Here is a 4,904-nt window from a genome sequence, read left to right on the forward strand (position 1 = left end):
ATCCATTAACTTATGAGGAAGTTTCAGTTGAGTCCATCAACTTTCAAAGTGGCTTTTTGGGTCCATAAACTTTTAAAATGGTTCACTGCAGTACATACCTATTTATTTAACCTTAAATTCAAAACACATTTGTAGAAAACCCCTTCCCACACGCATGCAGTGCATGCGTCGCCGGGTTTAGTGCTTTACTTGCTCATGCCTTCCTCCACGTACGACCATCTCGGCAGTGGGTGGGAACGCCGGCCACCTGCACATCAATCGGTGAGCGCGACGGCGGCCTCGTGCACGAGCGGCTGGGTGGCGTGCGCGACGCCCTCGGCCTCGCGCTCCACCTACTCCCGGCACGCCTCCCGTGCGCCCGGCTGGGACATGCGCTTGACGAAGGCGGCGAAGCGGCGCCAGTTGTCGGGCTGTAACAGATCGGGCCCCATGCGTAGGTACGTGAACGCCACCATGCGGTCCTCGGCAGCCCTGTCGGCGGCCGTGGCCACCACCTGGCCGTGCGCCGTCTCGTCGTAGCGTGGCAGCGCGTTCTCCTCGGCCAGCCCGACACCGGCCTCCCGCGCCGCGGCGGCCACCTGCTGCACCAGCACCTCGGGGCGGCACTACGCGTCCTGTGGCTGCTCGTGGTCCCGCATCTCGACGCACGTGAAGTTGAGCACGGCGCCGTGGCGCGCCAGCATGCGCGCAATGGGCGCGTACCCGTTGTGCTGCCGGGTGTTGTAGTACCCCGCCGTCAGCTCCGCCGCGTGGGACCGGGTGCCGTAGTGCCAGTGGATCCCGGCCACCTTCACTGAGATCTTCACGCCGGGGGACCCCGTGAACACGCCCGTCGCCGCCGACAGGATGCGCTCGCCGTGCTCCAGCAGCATCTGCGAGTACCAGCTCATGAAGAACTGCCCGTACTCCGTGCTCCACCCGCCCTCACGACGGAAGAAGCCCGTGTCCTCCGGCCAGTCCTTGTAGCCGCCGGAGTCACCAGGACCCGCGTTGCCCCACTCCGGCTTGCCCACGGCCTCGGCAGCCGCCTTCAAGCTACTCAACATGTACTGCATGAATGCACATGGATATCGCAGCAAGTCAGTTACAAGCTCTGAGAGGGGTACAAAAAAAACGAACGAGCACGCATGCTGTACCCTATCATAGCACTGGAACTCGCCGATGCCAGGGAAGGACCAGGTGCCGTTGCTCTCCGGGTAGGACTGGTAGCCCGACAGGACCCCGAAGACGCGTCCATGTCCAGCTCGCCATTTCCATCCGTCCCTCCGCCGGGAGCTCCAGCATGATGCCCTCCTTGCTGTGCAGAGCGCTGGAGGCCTTGCCGAGCTCGAGCGTGCGCTGGTCCGAGATGAGTGCCAGCTGCAGAGCACGGCCAGGAACTGGAGCTCAGAGCAGTAGGACGCCATGGCGATCTCGACGCCCTTGAAGCCGTAGTCCAGGCTCGGGTTGCGCCCTCCGGATAGGTTGGACGGCAGGCCGTTGTTGTAGAAGTCGTTCACGAGCTCCGAGAACTGCGCGAACATGAGCTTGCCGATCGCCGCGATGGCAAGCCTGGTGTTGTCCATCGACAAGCCGATGAGCGCGTACCTGTCCTGCTTCGGCTTCATCAGAGCCGATGAGCTTGCCGTTCATCACCTCGCAGAACACAGCGGACATGACCTCGGCGAGGACGTTCGCCTCGAAGAGCACGATCGACGCCAGCCCAGAGCCGACGGCCGTGCCGTTCACCATGGCGAGCCCTTCCATGGGCTACAGCTCGAAGAAGCCGTGCTGGATGCCGGCGATCTTGAACGCCTCCGCGGCGTCCACCTTCCTACCGTCGGGTGCCACCGCCTTGGAGTTGGCCCGGCCGGTGACAAGTCCCACGATGTAGGAGAGCGGGACCAGGTCGCCCGACGCGGTGATGGTGCGAACTGAATGAACTGATCAATACCACCTCAAATATACAAGCTGAAACTCAATCTTCGGCTCCCTCAAACTATCAAACCAGCCCGATCCAGTGAAAGGTGTAGTAACAAAAATTGTAGAGCTAGAAGCGATCTACAAGTTTGTTTACATGACTTTGGGATTATTCGGTTCGGTTTGCAAACTACACCCTCAACTGGTACTTCGGCAACAACCGAGAGCGCCGTGAAGAGCTGCGTGCACGCCGGCAACACCAGCAGCGTGCTCGACCAGTACCGACCGCATCTTCTGCATCAGCGGGTAGTTGGCGCTGCAGGGGTCTACGCGAACACCGCCTCGCGGTCGATCGCCGTGAGCAGGTCCTTCTCGCAGAACCGCGCGTTGTGGAGGCCCTCCGTGGCGCTGGTGCTCAGGGTCTTCTTGGCCACCGTCATCACGCAGCTCTTCACGGCGCTCTTCAGGTTCTCCTCTAGGTGGCGTAGGTCGACGGTCTGGCACAGCGCGATCAGGAACGTCGACGACATGAGCTTCAGCACGTCGACGGCCTCGGCGGCCAGATGCAGGGCTGCACCTTCACGCTCGGCCTCGGCGAGCCCAACCTCGCCGGCAAGCCCGTGCTCGAGTACGACCCGCACGAGCTGCACGCGCTGGAGCCCAGGCCAGCGCCGGAGCCATGCATGCACCTGCATGCGTGTGGGGAGGGGTTTTCTGCAAATGTGTTTTGAATTTAAGGTTAAATAAATAAGTATGGACTGCAGTGAACTATTTTAAAAGTTTATGGACCCAAAAAGCCACTTTGGAAGTTGATGGACCCAACTAAAACTTTCTCATAAGTTAATGGATCTCTGGTGCATTTAACTCATTTCTTATCCTCAAACTGCCACGGAAGGTCAAATGCCGGCTCGAGTGGCCCCTCACAGACATAGCTGTAACCGACGCTGATGCACTCCACAAGGCAGAACTGGCTTCTGCTTCCTCCGATGTAGACAAGGGTGGCGCCGACGTGATACTCGGCCAGGTTGTTGCTAAATACGTCCTCCTTGCTCATCTTCCAACATGGCCTAGAAGAGTTGGGAGAAGGGGTCACCACAGGGCAGGCGCAGAGATGGCCAATGCTGTCGTAAGATTTCGAAAGCCCTACCTAGGCATTGAGCTCATTGACGAAGTGACAGCGGCCTCGGAAAGGCAAGGTCCAGTCAAACACACCTTTCAGTGCATTACTCTCATCATCCACGTCAAAGCAGAAGGTGCTGCCCGGTATGAGCACTTGTCGCTCATCTTCGACGTTGACGAAGATGGTTCGCCCATCGGGGTGCACGGCATAGGAGGTGACAAAGCTTTCATCAAAGGGCAGGTCCTGGAGCTTGCACCACGACCACATCAGGTCGTCATTAGTAGACGACGACGACTCCTGCAGGAGCAGGAGCTGGAGGGAACCACCCCACAGAGCGTAGAGCCTGCTGTTGTCACCGACGGGGAGAAGGATAAAGGTAGGCCTGCGGTGTGGAACGCCATGCGGCCGAGGGCCGTAGATGAGAGACTTCGAGCGGGCGTCGAAGGTCTGAGCTTCGTTGTGCAGGGGATGCGCGACCATGATCTTTGAGCCGCCCAAGGAGGCCGTGAAACTCGTGGCCATCCCGTGCTGTGCCTCCAGTTGGTAGATGGGTCTCGGCAGAGGCTGTAGGCCGGCGTAACTATTGGCCCACAGGATCATCGGTTCAGGTGAGTGAACCACTCATCAGTCTTATCGAGTATCTGCTAGTGTTGTCAAGCACCCACTAACCGTGTCGACCACGAACAAGCGTTGTTCATCCCCACACACACTATGGCTGGAGCTAGAAGAAGAAGGAAGAACAGAGCAAGCACACACAATACAAGACACCAGCGTTGGCCAAAGCCCTGTCTGTGAGATGGCAAATCTGAACTCTCTTTACTGAGTTGCAGTGGTAGTCTATTTATACAACACTATCCATCAAGTCCTAATACCAGTAACTAGATAACATACATAGCTGACTCTGTGCCGGCCACTGCATGTGCCTACAGTGCTGCAGGTGAGCAGTTCGACGCCTACACCTACAACAGTTACAGTATCACAGCAGGGGGCCTTTTCGGCGTCGTCTTCCCCTTACTATGTTCACACAAGGTAGCAGTAGATTATCTAACAATCTTTCCCTAATCCTACTGCTAAGCCTTGTACCCCCTCCATGTCGACCATCTCCTTCAGCTCCGTGAGTCGAAGACGTCCGAACGGCTTGGTAAGGACATTCGCGAGTTACCGACCAGTTTTAACGAACTCGATGACGATCTGTCCTCCATCGACACAGTTCCTGAGGAAGTGGAACTTTACGTCGATGTGTTTAATCCGGTCGTGCAGAACCGGATTCTTCACGAGGGCGATGGCGGGCTGGTTGTCCACCATCAGTGCTGGTGGGTGAGCTTCCACGTCGGTCAGCTCGCCCAGCAGTCGGCGTAGCCATACAACTTGGCATGCCACTGTGGCCGCCGCTACGTACTCTACCTCGCACGTAGATAGCACACACCACCTTCTATTTCAGCGACAACCATGAAATTGGGGCCGACCCGAGGAAGACAAGCACGCCAGAGGTGCTCGGTCGTCCGTCGATGTCCCCTGCCATGTCTGCATCGCTGAACACAGTGAGCTGCAGCCTACTCTTGCCGGTCTTTGGGAAGATGATCCCATGATCCACCATCCCCTTGACGTAGCGCAGTAGCCGCTTCACCGTAGCCCAGTGACCCTCTCTGGGATTCTCCATGAAGCGACTGACATAGCCCACGGTGAACGCAATGTCCGGCCTCATGTGGACTAGGTAGCGTAGACCACCGACGATGCTCCGGTAGAGTGTCGTATCCACCTTCGCCACGGTGCTGGCCTTCGTCAGCTTCAGCCGCTCCTCCATCGAAGTCACGCATGGCTTGCACTCAGCCATGCCACTCCTCTCCAACAGCTTGGAGGCATACGCGCTCTGACCGAGCATGAG

General features: G+C 58.2%; 1 pseudogene; it reads right to left on the reverse strand.

Moving 5' to 3' along the window:
• Positions 1 to 254: 254 nt before the first annotated feature.
• On the reverse strand, positions 255 to 1,196 carry LOC136471812 (beta-amylase 2, chloroplastic-like; annotated as a pseudogene).
• Between the last annotated feature and the right edge of the window lie 3,708 nt (positions 1,197 to 4,904).

Source organism: Miscanthus floridulus, chromosome 1 (genome assembly GCF_019320115.1).
Source record: "Miscanthus floridulus cultivar M001 chromosome 1, ASM1932011v1, whole genome shotgun sequence".
NCBI classification, from domain to species: domain Eukaryota; kingdom Viridiplantae; phylum Streptophyta; class Magnoliopsida; order Poales; family Poaceae; genus Miscanthus; species Miscanthus floridulus.